Below are 18,654 nucleotides of genomic sequence, written 5' to 3' on the forward strand. Positions count from 1 at the left end.
AAGCAATGTTTATTAGTAATTTTGTAGTACAGGCTACCCTAATAATTCAGCCCAAATATCTCATCTGAAGAATATCCATTCACCCTCGCTTTTAATGTGGGTTGCAGCTGTGTTCATAAGGAATTGAAAGAACACAAGTGATTGGGCATGTATTTTCTAAATTAGTAATATGATGGCTAATAGCTGTAAACCCATCTTCGTATCCAATGCAGAAATTATGATTCATTTTTAAAATGAAAGCAGCAACAAAGGCGGGCACCCCCTGCCTGGCTCTGTGCTAACTCTCATCAGTGCAGAGCATTTGGTACGGGAACCATGGCCTATTTACATGTGATCATTACAGAGAGAACAATGCTTTTCGCTTTTCCTCATGCATGCTCTATCAAAACAATGCATGGATTTATAAGACTTACTAGAAAACGCTTTTAAGGAATTTCAGGCATGAGCTACACAGAGGGCCCTCTTTTGATTTTGACGATGTCATAATCGGTCTTTAAGGGGGCATAATTAGTTGTTTGTGCAGTTAAGCTGCATCTTCCATCCACATAGTCAAATATCCCATATATCCAAGTTTCCATCTTTAAAGCCACCTTGGATTTGAGATACACTTGCTGCAGTTGCTCCTGCTGCCACAATTCTTCTTAATTCTGAGTTGAAGTAATTCACAAGTACCAGGAAATATATAATTAACCCACATGACACATGTAGAATATGTTCTTTATATCTTTCATTGAAATATCACAGGACTTTACATGCTTTTATTCACAGTCCTTATTGAATCTATTTAAGATGAACCCAAACAATGTCTGGTTAAGAACCCCTAGAAGCCCTTAGTAGTGAAAAGATTATATGTGATTCTTATGAAATTAGAAATACTAAATTGTAAAACACAAAACATAGGTATACTGAAATTAAATAAGTTCTTTCTAGATTTTCTAATTGCAGAATTCTGAATGAGTTCAGTGAAGCTGAATTGGTCTCTCTTTTTGCTGCCCTTGCTTTATTAGTTATCACATGCTTAGTCTGCCTAGTTAGGCAGCTACTCCAACACTGATTTCAGAAATAACGTTTTCTGATGGTATTTATTACTTTTCCTCCAGTATGTTACATTTGAACCCCATTTTTCAGTTTGTAGAGAACATTATCTCATTACATCATCATGGCATCTTTATGAAGTAGATATTGTAATCTGTATTTTACAGATGAAGAAATTGAGACTCACAGAGGTTAAGTAACTTGCCCAATGTCACATACCTAGTAAGTGGGAGAGATCATTCTTTTAAGGTGGTCTTCAGATCTTTTAGCAATAATATTGTGTATGTAACATGTAGATGCTGCTCTTATTCTTAAGGGAAGAAACTAAATAACTTACCTTACTTAGAAGTTTAACAATCCACCCTTGTAATTTCAACAGGACAGATGCTTTTTGATGGGACATGATAACTGCATTAAAATTAAACATGGTTTCAAGAGTCTAGAAACACTCATTTCCTTCTGAACTTTACCCTCTCTTTAGTGGTTAATTCAAGATAGTTCTAGTGTGCCACTGAGAAGGCTCTTTATTGTGTGAGCAATCTTTATCAATGGAATTGTCTCCTTGTGATATGATCTCTGGGCTGAGATGGTAAGAAACTTGGGAACTAGCTCTGGGAGTTCTTTGAGGTGGATGGCATTGTACATGGAGAGAGGATGGTTTGACTGTTCACAAGGGAGAGGATCCGTGAATCCCTTGGCCCTTCAGATGTGTTTCTTGTCTGTCCCTGCAAGATTTTATGGGAGGTCTTTTGATGTTGCTTCTATATAATATTAAGTAGTCACAACACAAGATAAGCTATTTCCCATTTTCCTGTTCTTCACATATTAGAAACCCTCAATCATAGAATTATAAAATCTTAACATTTGAAGGGATCTTTGAAGTCACCTCATTCAAATTCCCTGACCACAGTTGTTCCTTTTTTATTTCTCACCAAGGGGACTGACAGATTCTGGTTGAACACAAAACCTCTATTATTGGCCCAACTGCCAAGAAGTACTTCTTTTATTGAGCCTAGTTGGCCTCATGCTCTTCCTTCTATAGTCTTGCCTCAGTGGGGACTTTATATTACACCTCTTAGTGCTAAAATGATTTTTCTTTTTAGTCTTTTTTTAGTATATCAGTCAGTATAACACCAGGCTATGCTGCGGTACCAGATAAACCTCTTCTCTCTGGCTTAACATAACCAAGCTTTGTTTCTTGCTTACACAGATTCCACTGTAAGTGAAGTGATTCTCCTGGACACCTTCCCTTCATGTGTGACTCAGTGATCCAAGCTGTTTTCATTTTGTGGCTTGACCACTTAATTGTGGGGTTTCCATCATCTTTGGGGAAGGAAAAGAAAGAACTGGAAGGTGTGAATTGACTCTAATGCATTGGCCCAGAAACTTGGGCTCAAGGTCCAATAAACAAGAAATACTTAGGTGGCTTCCTGTAATTGCAAGAGGGCTGGCAAATGTAGGGGAGCACATGGATAGTCAGTGAGTAGAAAATACCTCTGCCACGATCTTATTTTCCCTATGATAAACACCTCTAGTTCCCTTATTTGACGCGTTTTTCATACTTATAAGTCAACAACTGTTTTTTTGTGTGTGCTTATTGGCAAGGCATGGAGGTGGGGGTGCTAGAGAAATTGATGATGTCCAGGCTCTTGAGGAAGCTACCATGTAATTAAGGGGACAAGACAAATATATTTTGAAAAGAAAAATATACAAGGCAGCTTTTAATGGTTTGATCAAGTGTTAAGTACTGTGATCCATATCATAAATGAAGTGGAAATTCAAAGAAGAAGGAACTCATTGGGGATAGAATTTCTGGGCAAGGCTTCCTGAAGGAACTGGGCCTTAGAGGATAGCAGTGTCATCCTTAGGATTTTTTTGTCCGCTTTAGTGGAATTGTTTTGACCTTTCCTGTGACTCTTATTTTTAAATCAGTAAACTATGTTTGGTATGTTTATATTATTACTAAATTCTTCACTTGCCTTCTTAAATTTGAAGCCATTGATCAGATTCAGGCCTCTAATGACCAGGACAAGTCATGGTGGACCATCTGCCATACTCATATTAGTAGCCATTCATAATCTTATATAGTGTTATTGGAGTATCACTGATACTCTCTAATTGGATAAGTTGTAGCAATATAATTCCCCAACACCTAGCATAGACTCTGGCACATAGTAGGTGCTCAGTAGATGTTTATTAAGTTGAATTTCAGATGTGTTGGTGTTAAGGCTCCCAACTTATTGCACTTGCTACTTGTCTGTTATATCTCAGGGAGTAGTTAGCACTTTTAAAATATCATATATTAAAGGGCTTACATTAAGGTGAAAAATAAATGAATTACTCCTGACAACAAGCAAAATAATATATTCATTGCCACCAAAAGAGACCATGCTCATCCTATGGTGAGCTCATTGCTCACTTGGAGTAAACTAGTCACCCATGGGAGGCTAATTACCTTTTCCAAAGAACTGGGGAACCACGTAGCATCTTCAAAAAGATAATTTAGTAAATGATGCTCAGGTATATTGGAAGAGTTAATATGCCACTCTTAGAAACTCCAGTGACTGGATTGTTTCCTACAATAGAGGGAGGATCACATGCTTGCCAGGAAACCAGCCATCTTAAATTTCCCTGTTGGAAGACTTAAGAGCTTCATTTTCATTTTAAACTTAGTGGCTTCTCTGAGAACTGGTTGTATGCCATGAGACATTTCAGGTTTGAAGAGTTATGATGAGAATTTTCTCCTTAGGCAGAAGAACTCCAAAGGAGGACCGTCAGGTTCTGGTAGGGGTTGCTCGTTAGGAGATTGCTGCTTCTCAGGGAGATAGTTTTTTTTTTTTTTTTTCTCTTTGAGTTACAGAATAACAATCTTTGTCCTGTTCCTACTCTGTTATAGTTGGGGACCTTGAAGAAATGCAGCGTGGTTTGGAAAACATAGTTGTAATCCTTGGTCAGCCAATATCTGACTGTATGGTCTTGGTCCAGTCACTTAACAGCTGTGTGGTTCTGATTCCTCCTATAATATCTGAAGTTCTTTCCCAGTGCTAACCATTTCTAATACATAATGTTATAACTCTGTATGGCTGACGGGTGTGGGGCAAGTCAATTTAAAAATACCTGTTAATCAGAGTCCTAGGCTGGTTTTTGTCTAATCTGTTTCTTTTAAAGGTATTGTCCTTTTATCTGGCAGGAGGGGATCTGAATCTGAGTCAAGTCAGCATTGTGTTAAAGGGAGTGAAAAGGTAAGCACAAAAATCTCAGTGTTCTGCTGAAGAGTACTGCCACTGACAGTAACCTCCTTGTAATAGGACCAGGGAAGAGGTTGGGGCTGCAGTGGAATTATTTTCCAGAGTGGGAAAGGAAGATTGGAACATGCAAGAATTTAACTTTCTATAGACAAATATGGCTGTGCAAAGGAATCCTCATCCCTGTCCTTAAATCATTAGTGCCATGGGGTTTGTATATCATCCAATAAAGTATGGTTATCCAATGCACTTAATTGAAAAGGAGAAATGAGAAAAAAGACAACCAAGACATAGTCTCCTATAGGAAGCACTCTGTGTTGTTTTGGTTGGATTGATTGGATTGAGATAGTGCTAGTGTCTTATGTAAAGTTAGCAATGCAACTGGACAACTACTTAGAAGCTAGTGTGATACAGTGTCAGCATATTTATTCAATTGCCAAGGAAATGCCTCGTGTTTATAACCACATGAGAGAATGAAAAGAATGGGCAGCCTAGAACTGTTCAGGTGAGCAAATGTACATAGGCCAGGAAGTATCTCTGTTCATAACCTTTTTTTATGTATGGATGAAGGCAAATAATTCAAGTCCGGGGGAAACTGGTAAAGTATGTTGAGCTTTTTGGGAACCTTTGGCCTTCTTCCCTCCTCTGATACTTTTAGAGTCAGGACCTTGTCTTTCAAATCCTTTTCCCCATTCAGAATAGGAAATTAGCTGGTAACATTTACATTTTGACTGACTAGATTAAAGCAATATGCTAATTCATTCATTCAAAACCCTTTAATTTTATTGTAGAAAAAATGTCTTTATCTTAATCCATCTAAAAAAACTTAAGCATTAGGAGACAAATGAGCATGTTGTTGGAGATCGTTTCCCTTGGGCATTCTGCAATTTAAGGAAGTTATACCACACCTGAGACTGGCCCCCCAGATAAATCTACTTTAGTTTTTTAGGGCTGCTCCAGGAGTTGGAGAAAAAGGAGTAAAGAAAAATAGTCTTCATTTGGGAGGCAGGAACACAGGTGTTTTTTAAGTTATTCTTCAAATGGCATATATACTCTTTGTTGGACTTATTTCCCAATAAGAAGATGATGACAAAAGTATCAGTTGTAATTTTCTCCCTCCCTCAGTATCCCATCTTCAAACATCAGTTTTTTTAGAGTTGCCAAGATTTTACAGATTCCCTTAGAGATTGACTGCCTAAAAGCTTCTAAGTACACAGAGGCACCTTCTACATTGTTGGCTTCTCTTAGGTGAAACCCTGAGCTCCAGTGTCACTTCAGTCGTTTACCTGTCTCCTGGCTTTAAAGAAGTCCTCTTCCCTCACCTGTCCCTTGAAAAAAAAAACCCTCACCTCTTTCTCTTCCTTAATTTCTCGGCTTTGAAATCCCCAGAGTCCATTTTTTATTGTGTAATATTCTGCCCTGAGTTTCCTTCTTCCTTCCCTATGGTAATCCTCTTGTTTCTTCTAGACAGGCAGTACGCATGCTCCTGCCCCCAAATTTCTTCTGTCTTAGGGACATGTGGAGTTGGGGTCAAGGCTGGGGAGAAGCAACAGCTGGACATGTTGCCCAATTACCTCAGGTAATTGGAGTGGGGAGAGGAAGGAAAATGGAAGCTTCATTGAGTGTAATACAGGAAAGTATGACTTGGAGCATAGGGTAGGTTGAGATAGTGAAACCTGGGTTTGCCAAGAATCAGATCCAGGACTTTTGCCTCTTAACCTGTGTGTATTGATTAGTTTAGCTATTTCCTGGCCTGAATGCATGGTTCCTGACACTTAACTAAGTGGCAAAAAATATTTGTTGAATAAATAACACTGAGGTGGTAATGAGGAGAAAACACCACACTGACTTTGATTTTAGGTATGGAAAAGTGAGAGAGGAGTCAAATGATTTTCAGCATAAAAGTGAAAAATCATATTGATGTGAGCTGCTTATCTAATTATCATGAGTCACTGAAGCAGTTATACGTCCAATAAAATACTTCTAAATGAACTTCGAGTTCTCTTTTGTGACAGTGGTAAAGTCTACTAGATGTTAGGTAGGCTGTATCAAGGCAGGAAGGTCAGTCCCTAGTCATTTAATCTTATTATTGCTGGTTAAATTATTCACACAGATTATGTGAATGACCAATGGTCATTTAACATCATCTTCAACATCTCCAAGAGACAGGAAACTCACCACCTTTTATGGATCCCATTTCTTCTAAAGCATTCTTATATCAAACTAAGAACATCCCCTGTAGGGATTATCCTTCATGTCCCACAAAACAAGTCTGCATCCTTTATTACTTGACAGGTCTGCACATGTTTAAAGACAGCTTTTCTATTCCCCTTCCTTTCCTAAAATCTATGGAAAGATTAGAGGCTGTGGTCAGAGGTGCTAGGGTTTCCCAAGTTATCAAAAAACTTGCTTAGCCGTCTTTATTAAATAGAAGACAGATTTTATCCATAAGGAGTATCAGGGCATCTTTATTCTTTTTCCTATCCCAGACATTTAAAGCAGGGTTTTTTTTTTGTTTTTTTAAATCATCATTTCTCAGTCTCTAGGGATGGGGTTTAGGAATCTCATTTTGAAGTTTGAGAACCGCTGTTTCAGTCGCTAAAGCTATCCAGGTGAATTAAGTGTAATTGATGCTAATCTCAGGAATGGGTCACACCTAGAAAGCAATGTTGAGCTTTTCTGGCCTCTCACCTAACAGCCTTGGAACAATCTTAAGTCTTTTACTGATTAAATATTAACATTGACCTGCATTAGGTCTCTTCTTCTCATTTACAAGCTCACTCTTTTCCCTCTTTCCCTCAGTCGTAGATTTCTCAATTCTAGTTACACCTTTCCCCCACAGCACACAACTTGAGTTCTTTTCAGTCTCCTTATCCTTCTTATGCTGCTGGTATAGGATAGTCATCTGCTCCCAACATTCAAGTTTTATGAGATTATTCCTATGCTCTATCATTTAGAGCTCATTGCTCTTCAATGTTATTTTGTTTTTCTAAAGCTTTATTTGTATACAAACATTAATGCAACTCAACATGAATGAAATCCACTTATTATCTCTTCCTCCGTCTGATTATTTTCATTGGTTTGTGATGCCTTTCATTACTTACATGTGTGCATTTAGTTTTTTAGTATTTGTGACCAAAAAAAATAGATGATATTTTGTATTCTGCTTCTGTGTATTTTTCATATTGGGTTATATCTTCCTACTTATAGGTTTGATGACTATAGTATTATAGTCATTTTCTGATGATAAATATTACCTGTTTATTGTAAGAATTGTTAAGTATAAACACATATTTATTCATTCAAAATATATTTGAATGCCTGATTCTGTAGCCCCATCACCCAGTTAAGCACTATTAAGATTTGATGTATGAATGTGTAGGGGTGTGTGTGTGTGTGTGTGTGTGTGTGTGTGTGTGTGTGTGTGTGTGTGTAGATGAGAGAGAGAGAAAGAGGATTTTTTAAAGATATATTTTGGCCGCTCCGGGTCTTCATTGCAGCACGTGGGATCCTTCTTTTTTTTTTTTTCGTTGCAGCATGTGGACTTCTTAGTTGCGGCATGCAAACTCTTAGTTGTGGCATGCATGTGGGATCTAGTTCCCTGACCAGGGTTGAACCCAGGCCCCCTGCATTGGGAGCATGGAGTCTTATCCACTGCACCACCAGGGAAGTCCCCAAAGAGGCCTTTTAGATAAGGTTTTAAATTGGATCCATATGTAAATTTGGGGCTATACTTTGGTCATTTAGAGTGGGTATATGAGGGATGTAGTGAGGGTTCAGGAGTATATCAACTATGATTTGAAGCAGTTATATACACACTGAGATTCTCCTCCAGCTATGTCATAGCTGTTTGAGGAAAACGACTGTCTTACCACTTACTGTTTATCCAGTGCCTGATCTGAAATTAGCTATACTTTCTCCCCAGAGTTTCTTCAGTTCCCTGCAGATCTCAAAAACAGTTATACATCAAACCCTGTGGACCTGGTCAGATGTGCTGTTACATTAATTATAATGCAGATCATGGTTGTGGATTCTGTATGCAGATGTGCATAAAAAGCCTGCAGATATGCACAAAGGAAAAGCTGTTGAAAAGGCTTGAATACATTGCACTGGGGCCAGGCATATTTATCACAGGGTTGTCACTAAGAATCCTGATGGATTTATTTCATGACCTGGGCAGTGTCAAGTGCATAAAGAGCGGAGATTCAACTGAGCTAATAGAAAAAAAAAAGTATATATATCCAGTTCCTCCTCCTACCCCCCCCCAAAACAGAGTATGTTTAAACATTTTTTTGAAGTTTTAAATGGTGATTTAAAGGTAACCAATTAGTTTTTACTATGGGGACTTAATTTTAAAACTGAAACTTATTAAAATGATAATCTGGTATCTTCATTGCTGACAATATTGGGGAATCACAAACTCATCATTGACTTGGTTTATATAGCATTGACTGTGAAAGGGTGTTACTGTAGAATTTAATGTTTTTAAATTATAAAAAATTTCAAACATATACAAATGTAGAGAGAACAGTGAACTCCCATATATCCATCACCCAGATATAATAATAAAGATTTTTATTCCATCTGCTTCATTCATTCTTCATCTTTTTACTCTGTTTTGTATATTAAAGCATATTTTAAGCATTGCACATATTTAAATATGCATCTCTAAAAATATGAACAGGTAAGCCATTTACACCAAAAAAAGTTTTAAGTAATTTTTTGTATCATCTAGTCTATGATCACATTTGACTATCTGAAAAATGTCTTTCTAGAGTTAGTTTGTTAGAATCAGGTCCAAACAAGGTCTATACATTATAGTTGGCTCTATTTACTTCTTTTTAACAATTCAGTAATATTTAGTGATTTTATAGAGTTGGGCAACCATCACCACGAACCAGGTTTAGAGTATTTCCACACCCCCCAAAATTTCTTCTAGACCATTTGTAGTCATTCACTCCTTCAACTTCCAGCCCCAGGAAACCACTGCTTTCTTTTTGTATAAATTGTCTTTTTCTGGGCATTTCATACCTTAAGTCTTAAAATCTAAAGTAGTTTTCTCCTCTCTCTTTTTCCCCTGCCATCCACTTACTGTTCTGTAGAATGCCCTGTGTATTGTCTTTTTGCTTTGTTCTAGTGTCATTTATCCCTCTCCCTCTCCATGTTTCTTGTAAATGGAATTTAGCTCCAGAGCATCTTTATACAATAGAACTTATTCAGTGATGGAACTGTCCTGTACCTGCACTTTCTAATGGCTGCATGTGGCTTTTGAGCATTTGCGATTGAGAATTTTTAATTTTACTTTTTAAATTTAGCTACATGTAGCTAGTGGTTGTCATATTAGTGCAGCTGTAGAGGCTTAATCAGATTTAGGTTCAATTTTTTAGGGCATGAATATTTCATAGGTGGTGCTGTATGCTTCATATTGGATCATACCAGGAGGCACACAGTGTTTACTTGTCTTTCAGTAATGCAGTGGTTGACCAGTGGGTTCAGGTGGTGACAGCCTGACCTCCATTGTACAGTTCCCCATCAACGTTTTATCTAATGGTTTTGTCCATTTATGAATATTGCCTGAAGCAATTAGTTCACCAGGGCTTACAAAATGGTGATTTCCTAATTCTGTCATTCTTCGCACATTTATGAGCTGGAATTCCTTCATCAACTACAGTTATTTGGTTATCCTAAAATATATTTTTACAGAAAAGGCAAGATAAATGCCTAATTTTTTTGCCTTTTAACTGTCAGTCTTCAGAATAAGTCATGTATGCCCTAGTTGTTTCCAGTAGTGTTCAATGAGATTTTTTTTTAGTATCATTATGAACTTTAGGTTTATATATTCAGTGTTTTTTAATCAGTTGTATTTATATATATTTTGATGCTCAGAGTATCCGATCTTTGGCCAGTAGGAGCTCTTTATGTTGGCTCATATGTTCTTTTTTTGTGTGTGTTTTTTTTGTTTTTGTTTTTGTGGTACGCGGGCCTCTCACTGTTGTGGCCTCTCCCATTGCGGAGCACAGGCTCCGGACGTGCAACAGCGGCCATGGCTTACGGGCCTAGCCGCACTGTAGCATGTGGGATCTTCCCAGACCGGGGCACGAACCCGTGTCCCCTGCATTGGCAGGCAGACTCTCAACCGCTGCGCCACCAGGGAAGCCCTCATATGTTCTTTTGATAAAACCATAGAGAACACTAATCATTATGGAAATACAAATCAGAACCATAGTGAGATACCACCTCATACCCATCACGATGGCTACTATGTAAAAAACAAAACAAAATAACAAGTATTGGCCAGGATGTAGAAAAATTGGAACCTTGTATACTGTAGTTGAGAATGTGAAATGGTACAGCTGCTATGGAAAACAGTATAGTAATTCCTCAAAAACATTACTGAATGGTCCAGCAATTCCTTTTCTGAATATATACCCAAAGGAGTTGAAAGTAGGGACTTGAGGAGATGTCTGTTTACTCATGTTCATAGCAGCATTATTTGCAGTAGACAGAAGATGGAAGCAATCTTTTGTGTCCGTTGATGAATGAATGGATAAATAGAATGTGGTATATACATACAATGGAATATTATTTAGGTTTTAAGAGGAAGGAAATTCTGATACTTGCTACATCTTGGATGAACCTTGAGAACATTATGCTAAGTGGAATAAGCCAGTCACAGAAGGACTAGTACTGTATGATTTCACTTATGTTAGGTACCTAGAGTAGTCAGATTCATAGATATAGAAAGTATTGGGTTGGCTAAAAGGCTCATTCGGTTTTCTCCATAAGATGGCTCTAGTAGCGCTTAGTTGTCTTTAACTTCATTCAAAACAATTTTGTTAGATTGTATGTGACAACTGTCATACCAGTGTGCATTAAAAAAAAGACATTAAAGTTGGTGAATTTTTGTGTAGCCATTTTAATATTGAAGATGGAAGAAAAAAAGGAAAATTTTTGGCGTATTGTGATTTATTATTTCAAGAAAGGTAAAAACAACTGAAATGCAAAAAGATTTGTGCAGTGTATGGAGAAGGTGCTGTGACTGATGGAACATGTCAAAAGGTGTTTGCGAAGTTTTGTGCTGGAGATTTCTCACTGGATGATGCTCCACGGTCAGGTAGAACAGTTGAAGTTGATAGCAATCAAACCGAGACATTAATTAAGAACAATCAATGTTATACCACGCGGGATATAGCCGACATACTCAAAATATCCATATCGGGCATTGAAAATCATTTGTACCAGCTTGGTTATGTTAATCGCTTTGATGTTTGGGTTCCACGTAAGTTAAGTGAAAAAAACCTTGACCATATTTCTGTATGAAATTCTCTACTTAAAAATAATGAAAACGTTCCGTTTTTAAAACAAATTGTGATGAGCAATGAAAAATGGATACTGTACAATAATGTGGAATGGAAGAGATCATGGGGCAAGCGAAATGAACCACCACCAACCACACCAAAGGCCGGTCCTCATCCAAAGAAGGTGATGTTGTGTATATAGTGGGATTGGAAGGGAGTCCTCTATTATTTCCCTCCTTCTGGAAAACCATACGATTAATTCCAACAAGTACTGCTCCCAGTTAGACCAACTGAAAGCAGCACTCGATGAAAAGTGTCCAGAATTAGTCAACAGAAAACGCATAATCTTCCATCAGTATAACGCAAGACCGCATGTTTCTTTGATGACCAGGCAAAAACTGTTACAGCTTGGCTGGGAAGTTCTGATTCATCCTCTGTATTCATCAGACATTGCACCTTCGGATTTCCATTTATTTCGGTCTTTATATAATTCTCTTAATGGAAAAAATTTCCATTCCCTGGAAGACTGTAAAAGGCACCTGGAACAGTTGTTTGCTCAAAAAGATAAAATGTTTTGGGAGGATGGAATTATGAAGTTGCCTGAAAAAATGGCAGAAGGTGGTAGAACTAAAGGGTAAATACGTTGTTCAATAAAGTTCTTGGTGAAAATGAAAAATGTGTCTTTTATTTTTACTTAAAAATCGAAGGGGACTTCCTTGGTGGCGTAGTGGTTAAGAATCCACCTGGCAATGCAGGGAACATGGGCTCGATCCCTGGTCTGGGAAGATCCCACATGCCGTGGAGCAGCTAAGCCCATGTGCCACAACTACTGAGCCTGTGCTCTAGGACCCATGAGCCACAACTACTGAGCCCATGTGCCACAACTACTGAAGGCTGCGCACCTAGATCCCGTGCTCTGCAACAAGAGAAGCCACTGCAATGAGAAGCCCGCGCACCGCAATGAAGAGTAGCCCCCACTCGCCGCAACTAGAGAAAGCCTGTGTGCGGCAATTAAGACCTAACGCAACTAAAAATAAATAAATATTTAAAAAAAAACCACCCCAGAAATGAAGGCACTTTTTGGCCAACCCAATAGAATGGTGGTTACCAGGGCAATGAGAAGAATGGAAGTTATTATTAAATGGGTATTGGGTTTCAGCTTTGCAAGATGAAAAGAGTTCTGTGGGTGGATGGTGGTGATGGTAGCACAACAATACTTTTTTTTTTTTTTGGCTGTGTTGGGTCTCTGTTGTGGTGTGTGGGCTTCTCATTCCAGTGGCTTCTCTTGTTGCAGAGCACAGGCTCTAGGCATGTGGGCTTCAGTAGTTGTGGCACGAGGGCTTAGTAGTTGTGGCACACAGGCTCTAGAGTGCAGGCTCAGTAGTTGTGATGCATGGGCTTAGTTGCTCCACAGCACATGGGAGCTTCCCAGACCAGGGATCAAACCCGTGTCCCCTACATTGGCAGGCCGATTCTTAACCTCTGCGCCACCAGGGAAGTCCCAACAATGTGAATATACTTAATGCTGCTGAACTGTACACTTAAAAATGGTTAAGATGGTAAATTTTGTTATTTGTATTTCACCATAATTTTCTTTGAAAAAGTGGTTTCATGAAGTTTTAAATGGGCAAAAGCATGGTTGGAGTGCATTTAAGTGAGAAGGGAAGGAGAATTGGAGAATCTAGATAAAAATAATTTGAAACCTTAAAATATATACGAAATCAAAAAGCATTTAAAAATTCATTTATATGCTACTTAAAATTAAGCATTGTTAGTTTTATATATTTTCTTCATATATGTGTATATTGTTAAAGAAATTCATGTCATTAAAAAATCCATAGGAAACATTTTCCCCCTTAGTATTCTTTTACATTTTAAACACATTTAAACCAAACTTATCTTGGAGTGTCAGATCTGAAAGAGTCATATAGAGCATCTAATTTAATCTCATTTTTCTGCTCATTGGTGGGTGGAGCTGGGGCTTGTCCCTCTGGTGGGCAGGGCCTGCTCAGATTAAACTCTCAGAGAGAGTTTAATCCGCTTGTCTGCAGATGGGTGGGGCTGTGTTCCTGCCCTGTTGGTTGTTTGGCCTGAGGTGACCCAGCACGGGGCCTACAGGCTGTTTGGTGGGTCTAATGGCGGCCTCTGGGAGGGCTCATGCCAATGGGTGCTTCCCAGGACTGCTGTTGCCAGTGTCTTTGTCCCTGCAGTGAGCCACAGCCGCCCCCCACCTCTGCAGGAGACCCTCCAATACTAGCAGGTAGATCTGGCACATTGTCTCTTGGGGTCACTGCTTTTTTCTCCCCGGGTCCTGGTGCACATGAGACTGTGTGCGCCCTCCAAGAGTGGAGTTTCTGTTTCTCCCAGTCCTGTGGAAGTCCTGTGATGAAACCCTGCTGGCCTTCAAAGGTTTGATTTCTGGGGACTCCTCCTCCTGTTGCCGAGCCCACAGGCTGGGAAGCCTGACGTGGGGCTCAGAACTTTCACTCCTGTGGGATAACTTCCGTGGTATAATTGTTTTCCAGTTTGAGGGTCACCCACCTGGTGAGTATGGGATTTGATTTTATCACCATTGTGCCCCTCCTATCAGCTCGTTGTGGCATCTTCTTTGGATGTAGGGTATCTTTTTTGGTAGGTTCCAGTGTTTTTTTGTCGAGGGTTGTTCAGCAGTTAGTTGGGATTTTGTTTTTTTCTTAAGAAGGGGATGAGCTCACATCCTTCTACCCTTTCTATCTATCTAATTAATCTCATTTTTAAGAAGAGACATGGAGTCCAGGAGGTTGTGTTTGTTCAAGGTTATGCAGCTAAGTGGTGGTACAGCTGTCAGAATACCTATCCAGTCTGATGTTCTTATCACTGCACCATAGCTGTTTCTAGTTGCCCCCTTGAAAACTGGTTCTCCCTCTTGGTTTCCTTATCTCTGTCAGTATTGTCATTACTGCTCTAGCTATAAGGCTTGAAATACGGGGGTAATCATTAACTCCTATTCTCTTCTCTCCTCTGTCTCATATCCAGTAAATTAAGTCCTGTGGAATTTTTCTTTGTAGCATTTATCACATCCTCTATTCTCTCACTTTTAGTGATGCTGTAATTGATCAATGGGTTCAAGTGGTGACAACCTTACCTTCATTGTTTAGTTCCTTATTAACTTTTTATCTGACTGTTTCATCCATTGATGAATATTGCTCTTATCCTAATTCAGAGCCTTATTCCTTCTTGCTTGTCCTGAGCTTTTTGGCTTTCTCTCCATCTGCACTACTACTTGGTTTTTCTTCTTAATATATCTTTCTGATCCTGCTTCCTTCTTACTCAGAAACTTTTCTGTGGCCTTAGCAGAAGGCTGTGGTCTGCAGACTTTATTTTGTGACTGCAAAGTGCTTTTTGTTTTTGTTTTTAATTTGAATACTTTCAGGCAAAGCATAGCCTCACCCCAGTTAGCATGATTCTATTGCTTTTATCAGCTCACTTCACTCATTTGCACTTCCTATTTGTTTCTGTAGCCATTTTGAGTTTGCCACCCTTCCTGATGTTTAGCATGGTCTTCAATGCCCAGAATAATGTCTGCAGTGTATTTTACCAATTTTATTTCCTACTACTCCCCTATAGGAAACCTTTATCCATTTTTCTTATACTGTTGTTCCTTTTCTTCTCTCTTATCCTTATCCAAATACCTTGAAAATCGGCTCCTATCGTACTTATGACCAGTTTCTAGCACTGTGTGTGGAATTAATGGATGAACGAGTTTTTCTGGCACTGGTTAGTCTCATAAAATCTCTCTTTGAGAAACTCAGAGACAGGGAGACTATGGGAGACTCTAGGACAGACTGGTATATAAACAGCTAACTATAACAGTAAATAAAAAAGGACAGTTGTAAAGAGTAATGAATTCTGCTTGGGAGGGCACATATGGTAATTTCTACCTGGGAGAGCCATATTATGTAGCATTCCCTGACTACTCCAAATCATTGACTTCTTTTCTTGTCCTCTGACTATACCCTTCATTAACATATGTTTTAGTTCTTTATGTCTCTAAAACTAGATTATAATCTCCTTGAGAACAATGATTGTATTTTATACTTCTGTATCCTTCCCTGTTCATAATAGGTACTCAAATTTTTGTTGAAAGTATATCAGTCAAGGGGTTTTATGATAAGAAACAGAAAACTTTCTTACTGTTTTAAGTGAAAAGATTTCCTAGAAGGATAATGGAGGCTCACAGACATGATAGGAGGCTAGAGGAGTAGGCTTGGAAAATGGGCAGGAACCAAGAGGGCCCCAGAATGTAGGCAGCCATAACTGTCTGTCCAGCTAGATGCTGTCGTCTCTGGATACTGCAGTTCTCACTGCATTCCTCCATAAGTCAATCCTAACTGAACTTTTGACTTTGGGTCAGTTCTCCCAAACTTAAGAGTTCTGAACAGTTCTACCTTTCAGAGAGTAGAGAAAGGAAGGATCTGTTCCCTTCGGCACCTCAGACCAAAATATCTCACAGACTATCCAAAATAGATTCCCCCAAATAGGAAAAATAGGAACAGGATTGATGGTGGACAGCCACCCCACCCCCTGCCCATATTCCCACTCCCAGGGGGAAAAACCAACAACAAATATTCAATACTAATGGATGAAGAATGTATGTAACCTTTGCCTCGGGAAGTTTGGAGAGAGAGTGTGGCAGAGAAGTGAATTATGGTGAGGACCCTTGGGCATGTCAGGTACGGAGAAGGGGGTCAGTAATAAAGACTCTGAGAACTTAGGGTAGACAGTGGTAAGGAGCAGACCGAGTTTGTACTAACATGGGGGAAACGAAGTTAGACAGGTAGGATGAGGATCCCAAGGACAATCTGCATCATTTTATTTAGGGCTAGTTCTAGTCAGTAGCATGTCTTTGGTGGCTCATCCAGGAAGTAAAAGGTGGCTCCTCCAGTTGGAGAGGCTAGATTTTTTTTTAAGTACCTAATACATCCATATGGTAAAGAATTAAAACATGGGGCTTCCCTGGTGGCGCAGTGGTTGAGGGTCCGCCTGCCGATGCAGGGGACACGGGTTCGTGCCCCGGTCCGGGAGGATCCCACATGCCGCGGAGCGGCTAGGCCCGTGAGCCATGGCCGCTAAGCCTGCGCGTCCGGAGCCTGTGCTCCGCAACGGGAGAGGCCACAACAGTGAGAGGCCCGCGTACCGCAAAAACAAACAAACAAACAAACAAAAAAACACGAAAGGATCTGTAGTATAATAAAAAGCCTTCCTTTCACCCTCTACATTCCCCTAAACTTGCAATCTAAATTGTATGAAAAATTAAACATTAATATTATGCACAGTTTCTCTGCTTTATTGACATGCTTGCAATTCTTTCTGATGAGGATTTTAAAAAGATAAAATAGCATTATATCATTTTCATCCCCTGGAAATCAGCAATTGACTGACTCCCAGCAGTTGGAAAATAAAATGATTTCCAACTTTCAAACCCAGTTTAGTTTGGGGTTCATCTCAGGTAGTATGTCTTGGCAAAATTAAAATTCCGTGAAGTGTCAAGATTTCATCCTAAAATTTTCCTTCTGATAAAAAAAATATTTTAGGCAATAATACCATCCCCACTCTGTTATCAGTTCCATGCCTCATTTTTCGTTCGCTTATAATTCCTTTGATTTCAAAGGGAACGTTTCCCCTAGCCACCCTTAGGAACTTTCAGAACTCCAGTGTTTGAGTTTTGCTTGAACCCCTTTTTTGACAACGTCTTTGTTGAATTTACCCTTGCCTTGGGTGATAACCAGATACACACTGTTTAAGGCCTTTTTTTTTCATATGTAGGTAGATAATACATAGAGGAAATTTTATGTAGTAAAAGTCACGCTTTTTAGATGTACAGTTCTGAGTTTTGACAAACATATACAGTCCTGTAACTACCACCACAGTCAAAATACAGAACATTTATGTCATCTTCAAAAGTACCCTCATGTCCCTTTTAGTCAGTTCTCCTCTCAATCCCTGATCTATTTATTGTCCTTATACATTTTATCTTTTCTAGAATATCAAATAAGTGGAATCATGTAGTATGTAACCTTTGCATTTGGCTAATTTCACTTAGCATAAAGGTTTTGAGATTTATCCATATTGTGGCATATATTAGTATTCTCTTGCTTTTTATTGCTAGGTAATATTCCATTGTGTAGATGTACCAAGGGCCATTATTTTTAGTGTCTTATTTAGAAGAGTGATTTGAGCTGATTGGTAAGGTTTGAGTACGTAGGTCAGTAATTTCAGTTCATCCATGGTCAAGCCCAGGTTATTCTATCAAATTTCAGCAGTATATTCTGGCATAAGAATCTTAACTTTTTTTAGTATTAGGCTATGTAGAAGACATCACTTGAGTTATACTCAGAGGCCTGAGGAAGAAGCATGCCATGAGAGAATGTTACAGGGCAATAAGTGAGCATAACCACTAGACTCTTGAGTTCCTTGAGGAACTTGTCTTGCTCTTTTCTATACCTTTCACTCTCCAGTGCTATTTTAGGCCTTCCACAGTTATTTGTTAAGTAAGGTGAATTTATAAATGCCGTCAGATTGTGATTTTAATGTACTTTGCCCCTGAAGCATAGTGCCCTTAAAACCACCGTACACTTAAAAGAATTATGCTCTATCCCCACCCCCAATGGCTGTAAAGAAAGAGGGCAAGCCTCTTACATTCTGTTACATTAGTGTTTCTGTTCTTTTCATCACAAAGTGCCAAAGTCCTTTTTATCCTTCACCCCTCTTCCCACCATGGGACCCTGTGTCTTGGAAGATTTTATCTATCATATAGCATTTATTAAATAATTTACTCATTTGGAAAATCAGTCAAGGATAGCTACCTAGCTAGCTGTGTATGTGACAGTAAAAGAGCTTCTGATTAGCAAGAGATAACCACTGTTAACTGCGTAGAGTACACATAATTCCTGCCAAGAGCAAATAAATTTATCTTTTAGTTAACTTCATTAAGGAAACATGTGCAACAGGTTTTAGTCTTTTTAGAAGTATTAGTAATAGCTAAGGACACTCATTACTACAGTTACATGTCTCTAAAGGTCTGGAGACTTCCAGGT

Source organism: Orcinus orca, chromosome 3 (genome assembly GCF_937001465.1).
Source record: "Orcinus orca chromosome 3, mOrcOrc1.1, whole genome shotgun sequence".
NCBI classification, from domain to species: Eukaryota; Metazoa; Chordata; class Mammalia; order Artiodactyla; family Delphinidae; genus Orcinus; species Orcinus orca.